The sequence below is a fragment of the Peromyscus californicus genome, unplaced genomic scaffold (genome assembly GCF_007827085.1).
Source record: "Peromyscus californicus insignis strain IS unplaced genomic scaffold, ASM782708v3 Scaffold_7__1_contigs__length_154581171, whole genome shotgun sequence".
NCBI classification, from domain to species: domain Eukaryota; kingdom Metazoa; phylum Chordata; class Mammalia; order Rodentia; family Cricetidae; genus Peromyscus; species Peromyscus californicus.
This window is the reverse complement of record NW_026294595.1, coordinates 22,571,068-22,585,298: the sequence shown is the minus strand read 5'-3', so window position 1 is coordinate 22,585,298 and position 14,231 is coordinate 22,571,068. Positions and strand designations below refer to the sequence as shown.

The following is a 14,231-nucleotide window of genomic DNA, read 5'->3' as shown; positions in this document are numbered from 1 at the left end:
ATACCCTTCCTGTTTCCATTATCACAAAGCAGTTGGTTTCCATCCAAGCCCATCACCTCCTTTTATTCTTTTAATTTTTTTGAAAATAAATAATGCTTTCTTTTAAATAATTTAAATCACTTTGGAGAATGTTACTTGACTTGAAACAATAAAATCTTTCAAAAAGGGGCTGCTGGGTGGCTGCCTAATTACATTTGTTCTCTATGTAAATTGATCCTTCCACTCTGGTGCTGTCCATTTAATATTTCAAATTCATACATCAGCAATGCAACTAATTTATATGTTTTATGGACTTTGAGTTGCTCACAATTAGAAACATTTCATATGCATATATTAGAATTTTAATATTTTTCTGGCTTTTTCCTTTCTAATTCCATATGTGGGGTATTGTTAAAAAATGTGTTTGTGGACCCATATTCTAGTAGTGTACCTATAGTTTCTGTTCATGCTGTTATTTACTTAAAATTCTCAAGGGACCATTTTGTAATTTGTTACTACCAACAGTTATTCTACTGACTGGTCTGTTTGTTATACATTATTCAATCTCCTAAAGATAAAAACATTGTAAGAGCAGGGACATTTTTGTTGTTCCTGATTTTGTTCCCAGCATCTAGAATAAGTCTGGCACATAGTAGGTGCTCAACAAACATTAGCTTATTCAGTAAATAAATGACTAAAGTATTCACATGTACACAGTATATATAGTTTTTGATGGCTGCTTCATGTTCTCTAATAAAGCTGTGCCAAGGCGTAGTTACATGTTTATCTGCTGTTTATATTTATGTGACCCCCACATTCTAAGGGACAAAATTCTTGGTCATTGGATTTGAGCCTTCCTTCAGGACAGTTTCTAGTTGTATACTACATTAAGTGAAAGTATAAGGATTAAGCACTGTCTTTATAAACTTGTGTAGTCTGAACCTGAAATGTCATGTGCCCCACCCCCTGCTCATGGTTCCCAGCTGGAGCTGCTGTGTTAGAAGGCTGTGATATTTTTGGGAGCGGGCATGGCTGGCAGAGGAGGGTTGCTAGTAGGAACGGACCTGGAAGCTTAGCCTGGCCTTTCCTCTTAGGTCTTGTCTCTCTGCTTCCTGTTGAGCAGACATTGCTGCTGGCTGCCCCCACTGCCATTCAGAGCTGCTCCTGTTACCATGCCTTTGCCACTGTGGACTGAAAGCCTCTGAAGCCATGAGCCAAAAGCAGTTCTTTCTCCCTTAAGTTGCTTCTGTCATAATGTTTTGTATTTTGTCATAATGATGCACAAAGTAACTAAAACACAGCTAATGTGTTTTGACTATACAGCCCCTTAGAACATCCATAAAAGTTTTATATTCCCACAAACAATGAACCAGAGAGTCTCTTACTACGTCCTTGGCTTACAGAATGGTACTTCAGCTCTTTCCCTTTTGGAATTTAAAATAATTTCATTTTTATCATCGCTATTATATTCAGCTTGATACAAATCTAGTCATAGCTGGGAAGAGGGACTCTCAACTGAAGAACTATCAGCTTGGCCTGTAGGCAAGACTGTGTTGTATTCTCTTGAATTATAATTGATGTGAGTGGACTCAGTCCACCTCTGGGCAGGTATAAAAAAGCAGGCTGACGCTCACTTCTGTGGGATGTCTTCATCACACCCCTCCCATCAAGACTCAGGGAGCTAGCTACACAAGAGGAGGCAGAAAGATTATAAAAGGCAGAGGTGATGGATGACTCCAGGAGAACACTGTCTTCCAGACATAGCAGGAAAGATGCACATATGAACTGACAGAGACTGTGGCAGCATGCACAGGACCTATAGGTTCAAACCAAACAGGGTCCCACCACTGAGAGATGAACACATGACTCCACTCCTAACCAAGAAGCTATTTGTAATTAATCCCTGCTGGCAAAGGGGAAAACGGTTTTCTCCATCAGAGTTGCTGCATGTATCAACCACACTCCAGGGCAGGCCCCATGCACAGGAGAAGCTGGTCAACACAAAAGAGACCCCATGGCATCTTTTGTGGGCTTTTTGTTCTGGCCTTTTTGTTTGTTTGTTTTGATTTTCATTAAAAATTTTTTTTTGAGAGAGGTGGGGGTATGAAGTTAGGAGGATAAGGATGTAAGGAGAATTGGGGTTGGGGAAGGGGAAACATGATAAAAATGTATTGTATGAAATTTAGATAGGAAATCCTTAGAAAATGTTTGCCTAGGCAAGTCTATCTTATCATAAATTTACTAATAGATAATTTACATTTATTTTTGAGTTTTAAAGCTAATGTCTCTGAAGAGACGGGGAGAGAGAGAGAAGAGAAGAGAAGAGAAGAGAAGAGAAGAGAAGAGAAGAGAAGAGAGAAGAAAGCAGGCTGAGCAAGCCAAGGAAAGCAAGTCAGTAAGCCCCCTCCACGGCCTCTGCTTCAGTTCCTGCCTCCAGGTTCCTGCCCTGACTTCCCTTCACGAAGGAATGTAGCAGTGGGCTGAAATAAACACTTTCCGACTCAGGTTCCTTTTGGTCATGGTGTTTATCAAGCAATAGAAGCCTAACTAAGACAATTAGTCAAGGCACCTCTAATGGCTTAGAGAAAAACTTTCAAATTTTAGCATTGTAGAATTTATTTGCTTGTTGACATTATTTCACAGTCTGATGTTTGAATTACTTCTGTGTAGCTCTCCTCTCCTCAGGGACTTGAGAGGTAAATATTTCAGTCCATCATATTGTAGTAGTTTACATCTTGGTGAACTAACAAATGCCAGAGAGGTTGGGAAGAAGAGGAGCATCTGTGTGTGCACATGAATGACAGTGAGGTGGATACATATGCGGAGAAAGGAGATCAAGTGTGGGCACTTTATGGTCATGTCAGAATTCAAGTCCATATTTCTGTCTTTGATTGGCCAGAACTCATTCAGGCCTCACACAGAGGTGCAGAGGTAGAGGCTCCTTGGGTAACTCCTAGTAGATGCATGCATTGTGTTTTTAGGAAGATTCTAAAAATATCTTTCACTTTCTTGATAAGTAAAAACTATAGAGTACTCATCAGTAGGCATGATGTCTCCAATTCTGATCAAATGGTCTACATCTTCCTGTTCCTATGGCAACAGCTGGAACTTGGCTAGGACTATTTGTAAAGTTAAGACAAATAAATAGAATCAGCACCAGTCTTATCAGAGATGTGCTTGCTTGTCCTGCAATGGAGGAGAAGCGGTGTTCAGTTCATCCACCTTTAGAGTTCTCCTTGGTGTTTGGGAACAGTTCCAACTTGGATAATTGCATTCTGCTGATCTAAAATCCCCCTGTAGTTTCCTTCAGATGAGCTGCCTTCTTTCCCTCTCTACACTTCACAGCACAGTGTTACTGACACCCACTGATTGCGCCATTCCACAGAAGAGCTGGTTACATTTCACCACCAGGAAGGTGATCCCAGGGTAAATATACGGAGTCTGCAGCCTCCTCAGTCCTTTAAGTGGAGAAATACACACCTGATGGGTTAGTAAAATCCCTGACTTGAAACTCTAGCTGGTGGAGGAAGTTTCTGTTAAGCTCTAGTAATTTGAAAAATAAGAAATCTTACTAAGAAGATAGTCTTTTTTCACTCAACAAATAATACCACACATACTGCTAAGTATGAGATATGATGATAAGATCTGAAGTGATAAGGATATATTACAACATCCCCATAGCAATATGTTAGCCCCCATTTCAAAGATCTTCTCATAGGCTTCGGTGAATTAGCATTGAGTTCCTTCCTTTGTCTTTCTGGAATATTTGCTTTTTGAAGTAGTCTACATCTTCTCCAGTTAACAGCTTCTGTTTGCTAAAACAGAGAAAAATTATAATGATTTTTTCATCCCCAAATAAACAATGCATGGTGGTTTCTTACTCTGTTAAAAACTGAAGGTCAGTGTACAATTAAAAGGCTATTTAGCAAAGTATCCTAATAAAGTAAACAGACAAACAAACAAAAATCCGAGTTTGCTTTAGTAAAGAAGTTGCCTATGATGGACTCAATGAATTTGTATGGAACGTGCACAAAACAGTCCAGAGTCAGAATGCACACTTATAAGGAACTCTTTTTAGTGGGGGGTGGGTGAGTAGAGGAAATCTCTGTGAGGACAAAAAACGAAAGCCCTGTGGTACCCTCAAAAAGGTTTTATAGCTTTTAATTCTGCCAAGCCACTGATAATATGAAAGATGTGCAGTACTGTAATGATCTGGCTGGAGATGTGATTGTGTCTATCTAATTAAATACAATAGCTGTTAGATGACAGAAAGATTGAACCATCTTTTGGGGTCGGATAGAAGCCTGGAGTGCCCTCACTTCGCATCATGCTTGTTTTCCTGGTCTTGGATCGGTCCCGCTTTGCTAACTATGCGAAAACATGTATAGTCACACTGTCTTTTGCTTTGTACCAGCAGCCTCCCCAGAGACCGTGTTTGGTTTACTTGGGCTCTGGGGATTAAGCCTGGGTAGGCTTCCCTTCTATTTGAAATGTATGCTATTGATACCAGTGCTTAGAGAGAATCAGTCTCTGCAATGAACAGACCATGCCTGGCTCCAGAAAGTCTACATTGCATAGTGAGATGTATAGGCTGGGTGGACAGGGGCCAACACAGGCTTTTACTCTGGGAAGCAAGTACTAGGTCATGCGTTAAAGAGTATTTTCCCGGCCTGATCCTTAATATGCAGTCTATTTCTATGGACTATGCAAATAGACTTGAGCCACTTTCTGGAGTGGCCATCCACTGTCAACTCATAGGTGGTAGTGGAGCTACTGTATAAATGTTTCCTGTCTGCCATGCGGTACTGTCTTTAAAATAAGCATGCCCCTCCCCTTGCTCATTTACAAGCAGTTGGAATCAATTTTCGTGGACTTCTTCCAACCAGGATTGTATCCAAACTGTTTAGTTTTTTTTTTTTAACCTTCCATTCTATATTTACTGTATTTAATGAAAAGCCTGGATCCCCCAGTGCTAAGCAGTGAACCCATGGTGGTCTTTCAAAAGCCTCCCTGAGTCTTGTTGCATTTATAGAAAGAGACAAAGTATGAAGGCCTGTCGTTATTAAGTGAGCTGCCCCTTGGTCCTCTGCATTTAGGCTGTTCCCTGGTATCTTCCTGCCACTGACAATGCACTTCCATTGTCTGTAGCTCCTGATCCAGGGAGGAACACAGCTCTCCTGAAGGCCGATCTGCCTCATGGCAGCTGCATAAAATGCAGAACATTTTTGTGGACGCTGTGTGCTAAGCCTACCCAGGTTAATGGTCCTCTGCTTGGACTTCTGGGAAAAAAAAAAAACACTCTCAAATTGTCCCATGCAAAGGGACATTTCAGTGCTGAGTTTTATTCCACAAGATTAAAAGTGAAACATGTAACCACAAAGCTGGTTTATGTCACCCCCCTGTCGGAGTCAGCAGTCACGCCAAAAATCAGATATTTGATAGGTCTGTGAGAGAAACAGATGCTGAGGGATGCCATTCCCACAATTTAGACTCCTTCTTATCTTTAAGTGAGAAAGAACATTCCAGATGAAGAAAATCTATTTTATTGGCTTTAAAATATAGCAAAGAAAATGCAGAAATAAAAAAAGGTAATTTAAAACTGATGTCATTCTCGGGAACTTATAAACTTGAAATTGGTGTTTCTAACAGCAAAAAAAAAAGTCATTTAAGACGAGCTTAGTTGTTATGTTCATTTATGTACACTTTTACCACAGCTATGGTGATATAATTGAGAGAAAATATCCACGAGATACACTCACGTAGAGAACGTGAATGCATGCAAGGAAAAGACAAGAGATGTCCATAAACCTCCAAAAGGCTAAAACATCTACAAACTGTTCTCTCAGTCGTTTGTTGTTGTTTTTTTTTTCCCCCTCTCTCTCTTTGGGGGAAGCATTTTGTGTTCCGTTCTTTTTATTTAATTCTGCCAGCTGTCTGCTAAACAAATCTAGCCAGGTGGGGCTTACAACCCATGACTAAAACACCTACCCGTGCAGCTGTCCAGCTTGCCCGGAGGAAGAATCTAGACAAATGGCAAGAACGGAGAGCTGGTTTTGTTTTCAAGAAAGTGACGACGGTACCTTCTCTGGCTTCAGTTTTTGCCTGTTTGCCCAAGCTAGCTCATACTTCTTAAGGTTTTATGGTGAGATAGAGAAATAATACCACTCTTTAAAGATTAGTGTGTTTTTGTTATCATCTAGCCCAATTTATTATAATCTACCTTTAAATAAGGGTTTTATTTTACGTCACATCCTGGCAGTGAGCTGTATAGGTTCTGTTGTTGTTGTTGTTGAGTGCTGATTGCCCCCCCCCCCCACGGGCACATGGTATTAATAAATTGTGACTGAACTTCCTTTCTTAATATCACATAATTAAGTATGTAGCTATTCAGAGGTGAAGGTTGGCATGGCTCACCCGCCAGCAGAGGAACGGAACAGGCCTCTTTGCACTGCATCATCGGCCGACCTCAACTGTGAATTTCTAGTCAGCAAATGGGCGCTTCATTTGGTGCATTTGAGCAGAGGAAGGGAAGAGCCAGGCTAAAAATGTTCACGCTGCCATCTGATCTGCAGTTCTATTGATGACAGATCAATGCATACACTGCTCAGTGACTTCCTCGTTTATCTGACATTTATCAATTCAGTGGATCTAAAAATGCTTGTCAAACCTGCCTAAAATCCTATAATTGTAGCTAGAAAACGCTGTAAGAGTTACAGCTAGTCTCAGGATTTGGTTCCTGCAGCAGTTAGAGAGAGAGGATGCTCACAGGCAGTTCTAAGACTGGGCGATGAATGTAGCCAGACCTGAAACTCTCTCCACAGGGAAGTACCTGGGATGTCAGTGCACTGATACTCTTCAGAGAAACAGCCACTTGATGGACACACAGGGACACACTGAATCCATCCCGGGCTGTGATTTGGATTCACATTTACACGAGAATAGGAGCGACTGGAATGGTAAGGGTTTTCTAAGCAAGAATGCAAGGCATTGTGTAACTCTGGAGGGTATTTGTTTAAATCTAAGTAGCTCGGGACAAGCCTTAGAAGTAGATCCACACTTCCAGCTGTCTTATTCTGCCTTTTGCAGGGACACAAAGAGGTAGTGCCCGTGATCTGAGCCAGTAAAGACCAAAAATGGCAGAAATTCAGAAGGGGCAGCGAGGCCATGTTATCACCTTTGTTTCTCTTGTCTAGGGGTGATAATGACCCGAGGTGCATAAGCCAAAGGAAAGAAGGCTCATTCGTCGTAAGAAATTGAACCGTTGTTATATTTGAAGAAGAGTAATGGGAACTTGGGCACATTTGATATATATATATATATATGCATAACAAAAGCATTCCACAAGACGGTAATAACATTACTCAGGTCTCAGAGCATTTACAGATTCATTTAAGCGCTAGGAAAGGCCCATAGCACAAAGATGCTAACCTCTCTGTTGAAGAGGAAGTGAAGCCCTTCTTCTGCTCCCTGAAGCCCAGGCCAGGTGCAACGTGCAGTAGCGGCCACTTTTGTTTCAATTCTGTGCTTCCTTTGGGAATCTGGGCCTAACTCCGGAGAGAGTGAGCAGCAAACATACTGCTATGTCAGAAACTGTGCTTAATCAGGAATAAGCATCGCCACACATCTCTCAGTTATTCCAAACAGAGCGTCATTTGTCCTCAGTCTAAGACACCGATACCACGAGAGTATCTGTTTAAAACACAGGAACCCCCAAGCCATGCAAGTCAGATGTGGTGTTCTGCACAAAAAGTTAGAAAGGAAATTACGTAACATTTCCTTCCTTTTCTTTCTTTCATTATGCATGCATCTGAATCTGTTTACATTTAAATTCTCTTTAAATAAATCTTTAAATGTGGGCAAGAGCTGTTCCATAATGGAGTGCAGACAAGCAAATCCTTAATACATGTATTTTTTAAAAATATTTTCTCCACTTATAGATTGATGAGTGGAGAAACAAAGGAATAAATAATCGGCACTTGTAGAAATACAAATCACTCTATGTGTTAGACAGACATCTTCCAAATCTTAACTTTGAGCCATGTGGTCAGCATTAACCACTGTTCTGAGATGCAAAGTTGTCCCCAAGGTCACCTTCTCTGACAAAATCATTTACAGTGGTAATGGTTGGGAACAAAAGAAGTTTGCAGTCAACAGAATGATTTGCTTTCCCACACTTCCAGGGATGGCAAGTCCCTCTGTAGACAGTGATTTCATAAAGCCAGTGCCCCTGAAACAGTTCAGCTACAGTGTAGATGCTAACTCACCCTTTAGGTCTGCATGGGGAAGTAGCTTTCTTCATTTTGTGTCCTCTTCACCTTCCCAGGCTGTTTGCTTCCTAGACCCCATACTTTGTGAAAATTAGTTACCCCTTTCAAGTTGTCTGTCATTTTCTTGACAGTTTCCTCACTTCCAGTGCCTGGGATCATTCACTGGCCTTGAGTATCTAACCCTTAAATGATTTATCTTTGAAAAAACAGCAATGAATCTCTCCTTCCTCTTAAGAATATTTTTAACATAAAAATAATGGTGGCCTTTAGAGATGGCTCAGTGAGTCAAGGACTTGCTACAAAATATAAGGGCTCAAGTTCACCTACCCAGAACCTTTGTGAAGCCAGGCATGTCCATCTGTAACCCGTGAGATGGGAGGTGGACACAGGAGGATTCCTGGGACCTCATGGGACCGCTAGCCGTTACTCAGCAGTGAAACAACAAAGTGGGCCCTGCTCCAGAAAGGGTGAAAGGAGAAGACCAGCACCGGAGGGTGTCCTCTGATATCCCCAACCTGCTACACACACACACACACACACACACACACACACGCACGCACGCACGCACGCACGCACGCACGCACGCACGCACGCACGCACGCACACACGCACACACACATCCTCTTATAATGATGCAATCTGAGCATATGCATCCTGTTAATGCCATACAAAATAGAAATGTCCAAATTCTCTCTTTGCTCTAGTACTAAAGGAACATATGACAGCAGAATCTTGCAGCTCTCTTATCTGCACGCACCGATTTTGGCATCTTTTGGATTTTAGCTCAGCATACTAACAGTGTGTTTCTGTATCATGCAGGTAGAAGTGAGAATCGGAGGCTCATTTAACAGTGTGAATTTTCCCAATGTATCACAATTAAAAAGACACCTGTGCTTTCTAACATTCTGCAGATCCACTCTGAGTGTGCAGTGCTCGAATAGACCGATGCTCGAATAGACCGAACTTTTATATTTTATTCTATTCTTCTTTTCACTTCCCCCTTTCTCTCCTTTTTTTGCCTCTCTCCTTCCCTCTCTCTTTTCTTTCTTCTGTTTTCTTGTGGGGTTTTTGCTTTTTCCAATGTTTTGATTTTGGCCCTCTTTCACGGTTGGCCTCCCATTACACTCCCCTTCCTCTTTTTGAATTTTTAAAATATGCCTTTAGCTTACAGTTTTCCTAGTATCATAGAAATTCCAAAAAAAATGTTATTATTTATTTGCTATGGCCCAACAAGGAACATTTTATTGCGCAGACATAATAAATCCCCTTTCTATTGAACATGTTTCCAGTTTCATAATAGCAATTACTATTATTTAAAAAAAATCCACAAGGCCCTCCAGTCATAGTATTTTGTTTAAGCACTTGCCCTCAGGTACAGCTCTGCCTTCACCCAGCAACTGCCTGGCCAGGCAGCACGGAGGCAGGCCCTGTCTGGTCTCATGTCATACTGTTTACAAGGCAGCCCTGTATAGCTTTGCTTAGATCCTGTTACATTTCTACTTAGATCTTTATTTTTTTATTTTTTATTTTTTGGCATAATGGGATTTAATGAGAAGGAAAGTGTGCTTTTAGTTTACATTTTCAGAAGGACTTATGGTTCAACAGGATATGTAAAACCACATTCACCCCCGAGTATGCAAAGGCCCCATTCACAGAAGGAGCAACATGTCCCACCTGAATCACAACTGAAGATATCTCTTAAAAAGCTTTTGAAGATGTCATATATTAAAATGTATTTTTCTGAAGTCAGCAAGCTCCCTACCTTTTGTTGACGTCCCCCGTAAGTTTGGTGACAAGTCTGGTGTGTTGATCCTTTGGAAATCCCACTGCTGTGCCCCGGCAAGGGTGGGGCTGTGTCCTGAGACATCTGGGGACCAGAGGGGCTGGCAGGGACCACAGAGCTTTCCATTGAAGTGACTGCTCACAGCCAGTGCAAGAACATTCGACCTGAGGCAACTACTTCCACATATCAACGCCTTGTCAGTGGATATTTGGAAGACTCAACACAGGAAAGCGAGTACTCACTGCAGAGAGAGGCAGCCCTCCTTGATTTTACCATCTCTGTGGTATGGAAAAAAGAGGAGACGCCCAGGAGAGGAAGACTGTAGTAACAATGCAATTAAGTACTGTGGTAGAGCTCTGGGTGGCTTAGTTGCTGGTAATTTACAATATAACAGATTTCGATACATTCAGAGCACACACGATTCTGTCACTCTAAGAGAATTTAGTCTGTGGGTGAATGGTTCCAGACCCACCATTGTGGCACATCCATGATTCTTTGGGAAGTGTTTCACAAATAATTTGTGGTTACGAATTATTTTCAAGTGACTTATTTAACAATGAATCAGGACAGAGGGCTCAAGGTTATCCTTGCCATGATTGTGATTCTTTCTCATTGGCTGTTGTTCCCATGCTATTTGTGAGTGAATGAGATGGTGGTAGAGCCAGCTTCCTGGGGATTGTGTAAAGCCTTAAACATTTGCAGAACTGTGTCCCACGTGTGAATATCAGTTACCATGTGTTTTACAGTAGGAACAAAAGCCAAAGGCTGAAAGCCTTTGCTTTAGGATTTAATTGTTAAAATGTTTATTTGTTCGTACGTGGCTTCATTATAACACTTATATAATAAGGAAACAGCATGACTGTGTTAATCGCCCAATAACAGTGACAGATGAAGTCTCCAAAGACGTGCAGTTGCTTTTCCTATGGACAGAGCATCAGTCACGTACCTGGGATGGTTGGCAAAGATGCACTCTTTGGTGATTTCAATTTTCGACTCAGAAGACAGAGTGCTGAGATGACTGGGTGGAATCTGTGGCTGGAAACTGTGCCTGGGGCCCCAGGAAGAGTTGGCAGATGAAAGATGTGCTGCAAAAGGATGTGCTTATTAGAGTGGGTCCCACATGGGACTTGGAGTAGGCAGTTCTTGTTGGGCTCTGTTCTCTGAAGTTACGGTACTTCAGTCTTGGTGGACATATCTAGAGCCTAGAGACATTGTGTTGGGACATTACTCCGTGTATGCATTATCTTACATGCATCTGCTTTTCTAGAAGTGACTCCGCAGAGACAAGACTCTTGCTTAGAGTTACATTGACAGTAGCTGTATCACCTACAGCGGGACCTGCTGTGCAAGGGAAGGACAATAAACAATTGTTGAATAAAGAAAACGCCTTCCCTCCAACACACCAGTCTCAAATGGCCACCATCTCACTTCTGTGTGGAAGGCTTTTTTTCAGATCTTCTCACTAACAGAGCAGTTCAAAAGAGATCAATGGACGTGAGGTATTGCCTTTTATTTTCCTAAGGAGGAAAGGAGAGAAAAATCAGACATCATTTTCACTAGCTAACACGATATATTTCTGGCTTCTTGACGTTACTTGGCAAAGGGAAAGCCCAGGTTGAACTGTTTAGAAAGATAAAGGACTCAGCCTCATGTTTTGAAGACTGGGCTTTTATAAGTGGTTTCAAAGGTGATTGGGCACATAAAGTCTAATGAAGACAGATCCTGGGAGAGCTAAGAAATTCTATCTGATGAGAGGCCCAAGTGTGAACACACCACACCATAACCATGTGGAAACAATAGCCTGTACTGGCAACAGAGGTTTCTGAATAATGAGAGAGGTGCCAATGTTCTTGAAGGTCCAATTTGGTAAACATCTTCCAGTGCTGACCCATCAGGACTGAAATCCAATAATGAATCACCAGTGTGAGTTAACTCGAGAGCTGGGATTCCCACTGCAGAGCGAGCTATAGCATCAGCCAGGACTCAAACAGGTCGCTGAAAGGTGCATTTCATCAGCAAGTGATTTAATTCATATCAAAGCGACTTTACCCCAAGTGAGTGGCAACCGGCTACTTTTGAAAGCTCAGCTGCTGGGGGAAATGAGTTACGTTATTTATTCTCCTATTAAAAGGTAATAAACTGTAACCCTGGGTATTTTAAAAGTTGTTTCCTCAAATTCTTCAGCAAACAATGTAAAAAAAAGCCTGATATCTTTGTATCTTAATCATATTCGGTAATGAAGCCCTTTAGATAATTGGTACTGCTTCTTAGTAGGCCAAACTTTCTTTCAAGTTACAAATACTCACAAAAGGTTTACATTCGAAGGGACTGCTTTGGAGATGGGCAGATTTAGTTTGTAAGTACAAAGTGAACATGCAAATTGCCTTATCTTGTGGGATTCACAAACAACCATCATTCAGATTGATTTAATACATGTCTTTTTATCTCTAAAAGTGTTAATTAGAAAATAGGGACAGTTCTCTGAACACTTAAGAGTAATAAATAGATCAAAACAGCATCCATGCTTCTGTGATGGGACATCTGAAGGCTTTGTAAAGGGATTAATACAATTGTCAAAAAGCCCACAGTATACATATTTAATGGTGCTACCAAGCTACAGTTACATTTTTACAACTTTACTACTGAGCTTTCCCATATTCACTATGCTCAGGAAATGGACACTTGGTACAACTTTTGATCCACATTTGAAGTTCTCATCTTATTTTAATTTTTCTGCAGTGCAGCTCCAAACACATGCTTGGGGAAGATTTTAAAACAAGCTATTGTAAGAATAACAGTAATTCAGGAAAAAAAAAGGCTGTTGCATGGAATAGGCTAGTACAAAAATTGAATTAATATATTTCCCTCTGACTGGAAGATACAAGCCCATTTTCTGACAGTTTATCCTCACTTTGAAATTTATCCACAAAGTGACAAGCATGGCTGCCAAGGAGTCCACTCTGCTACCACTGCTTGGCTTGGTGACGGAAGACAACTGATGCTATGTACATGCTCAGGTTTGTTTGTGAAATGGACACAATCGTGGTCTCATTTTCACTGGGTCTCATGGTGGGAATTGAATAAGTTCAGGGTGAACGGTAAGTGTTCTGAAGTTATGATCATTGCTTATAAACTCAGATGACGATTCTCGACAGCTCAACTACAGGACCACCTTACACTCACCACTGAAGCCTGAGTGGAATACCTCTCCACATGTGTAAGAGAGACTAGACAAGCAACCCAGTCTCTGAGGACATGACTTGCCCTGCTTTTCAGGAGAACTTAAGAGGCCAAGCCACTCCTCTAGGCCACTGACTTCTAAGGCCTCCATTTGTATGTGTGCTTTTAAATATACATTTCTATTTTTTTAAATAAAATTAAGTATATAAAAGTGCTTATTTATAGCATTCCACACAGGTGTATGTATATTGTTGCTCATACTCAACTTTCCTTTACCTTTCCTTCTTCTCTCCCCTCCTCTGGTCTCTCCTTCCTCACAAATCATCTTCTTTCTACTTTTATATCTTAAGAGAATATTCTACACCATGCATTTCTGCACGCCACCCTTGTACAATGGCCATGCAAACCTTCTCTCTACTCTTTCAACTTTAGTATGTGTGCTGCTAAAGTAAGCACTCTTCAAGTTTCATACTGTTTTGCCTTTATAAAATGTTTTCTTTTAACTAATAGTATATACAGATGACAAAATCTCAAAAAAAATTATAAAACTCGGTATAAAGAAAACATCCCTCTCTACCCTCTGAAGTTCCTTCTTTGTGAGGAAACACTGTTGCCAGTCATTTCAGGGACTGCCTTAGCATCCAGACTTTGCCTCTTTCTTTCCTTTTCGCTTTTCTCTGTGACTCCTTTGGGTTCTTCAAACCATTTTATTTTTTCTGACCACGTTTGCTAAGTCTCCCTTTTCACGTCCTTGCTTTTGAACCCAGGAATTTTGCTCCCCAGGCTTTGGGTTTTTCAGGTCGCCTCCTCGGTGCTCACTATCAAATGGCCTCTGCCTTTTCTCTCTCCCTCCTCATTCCTTCAGGCTGACACCCACCTGCTCCCAAGGAACACTCAGCTGCCTCTTCCTGAGATTCATTTTCATTAACTGCTTTCTCTACTTCCCCTTGAAGATAATGACCCTATAAGGCAAAATTATGAAGTGCTAGTGGTTGGAAGCCACGGAGAATTTTTTAGAGTTT

The 14,231-nt window shown here is 41.2% G+C and overlaps 1 non-coding gene across 1 annotated transcript; it reads right to left on the bottom strand.

Annotated features, from left to right (window-relative positions):
* Positions 1-13,558: 13,558 nt before the first annotated feature.
* Positions 13,559-13,665, bottom strand: LOC128102722 (U6 spliceosomal RNA). Its single transcript, XR_008215490.1, has one exon. It is a non-coding gene; the product is annotated as a U6 spliceosomal RNA (small nuclear RNA).
* Between the last annotated feature and the right edge of the window lie 566 nt (positions 13,666-14,231).